This window comes from Lactuca saligna, chromosome 5 (assembly GCF_052625555.1).
Source record: "Lactuca saligna cultivar CGN05327 chromosome 5, ASM5262555v1, whole genome shotgun sequence".
NCBI lineage: Eukaryota > Viridiplantae > Streptophyta > Magnoliopsida > Asterales > Asteraceae > Lactuca > Lactuca saligna.
In genome coordinates this window covers 82479351-82481111 of record NC_136421.1, presented here as the reverse complement: position 1 = coordinate 82481111, position 1761 = coordinate 82479351, and the positions used below count along the sequence as shown (strand labels likewise).

General features: G+C 36.5%; 1 pseudogene; it reads right to left on the bottom strand.

The window, feature by feature from the left end:
• Positions 1-242: 242 nt before the first annotated feature.
• On the bottom strand, positions 243-1548 carry LOC145045482 (uncharacterized; annotated as a pseudogene).
• Between the last annotated feature and the right edge of the window lie 213 nt (positions 1549-1761).

The following is a 1761-nucleotide window of genomic DNA, read 5'->3' as shown; positions in this document are numbered from 1 at the left end:
TCACAATTCGAGCATTTACGGTGAGTCTGTCTACATGAACTCTCTAAATCTCGTTGATTCGTGCGTTATGTTCTTGAATTTTTGATCGTTTTGATTTATTGGATCTAATTCGTTTCAATTCCTTTTGTTTGATCCAATTAATTTTTGTTTAGATCGAGCCCATAATTCATTCAAAATCTGTTTTGATTTTTGAGCCCAAACATTTTTTTGTTCATGATCAAATTGGTATCCATTATTATTCATTAATCCAAATTATGAAGCCCAATTCGTGTGATCTGCTTACTGTTCATGTCCAAACTTTTAGCCCAAGAGATGATCAATTCCTTCTGATTTCTAACAGTAGATGATTGAGTCAACTTTATCATATGCTTTTTAGCTTTGTGAATGTCTTCAAGATCGAGTTCTTGTGTTTCGTTTTCTTTCACTGTGAATATAACATCGCTTTGTGAATGTCTGCAATTTTCTTTGATTTGTCAGGACACTAAAAACGACTATCTTCTAGAACAATGATTAGATATTGGTAGGGCCGGTTCTGAGGATTCAAATGCCCAAGACGGGGTGGATAAAAAAGGCCCTTAATCCTTAACGTGTAACGAATTAAATTACGTAAACTAATTTTTTATTCAAATACACGCACCTGTAGCCAATTACGGAAGCCCTAAACCGACTGTTCCCCGCGAGTTTATGGAAGCCTGAAACCGACTGCTCCCCGCGACTTTTGATTTCTCCAACAAAAACATGTTCAAAAGTTGAAGAACAACTAGAGGTGCAACCACGACCATATAAATCAAACCAAAGACTTGTCAAAAGCCCTTTAAATTCCGCATAATCATGGGATACAATACCCTTTGCCCAAAGATACTTAAAAAGGTATATAATATGTGCAATTCTATAGATCTCTTCAATGAAACCGAGTTGTTCTTGTTTCTCTTGAGAAGTGACTTGTTCTGTATACCCTTCATGTGAACTATAGTTATCTAAAGGAGAATAGAATCGAGAAATTGTAGGTTTTTTTAGAACATCTTCACTTAGCCAATTGACGAGGCTGCCTTCTGCCATATCTTGATTTTGATATGCCTTCTTTCCTTCACCACAGTCGATTTCATAGTCATTTCCAGGTGTTAAACTGTTGTAATCAAGCTCCCATAGCTTGTTTCAAGCTTGGATAATGTCATTGAGTTCATCTTGGGAGGGTTCCGTTTGAGAAGTATGTGAAACTTCATTAGAATATTCTTTCTCATTTGTAGGACGTTTGAAGTTTTCCCAATTGTCTTTTTGAACTTGTGAGTTTTTTAGGTAAAAGATGTTGTATGAAATTAAACAAGAATGTAATAAGTTAATAACTTAATTACCTGTTGGTGTTTTCTTGCAGGCTTCTTCCCAACAGTCTCCCAACCATCATTGTTTTCCTCTTCAGTCTATATTCATGAACTTAAACTGTTAGATATTAAGTTATTAACAATAGTGATATATTTGTAGGAGCAACTAAACTACCTTTTGACCAGGATGCCTTTGATTATAACCATTCACAATCTGCAATTCAGACATTTCTCACCTATATGCTGTCTCAAGCCGATTTGTTGTGGGTGTGTACTGTCTCGCACACCGATGCCTGATGTCTGATGCCCGCTGATTTGCTGATTGCTGTTGCTGCAGTCTGGAAGGCTGCAATCCATTTTTTTTTAATGAAAATGAAAACAATGATGATTGATCAAATGATCGTTGTTGGGCGCTAGCTTCGGTTTGACGTTGGTCGCTGAT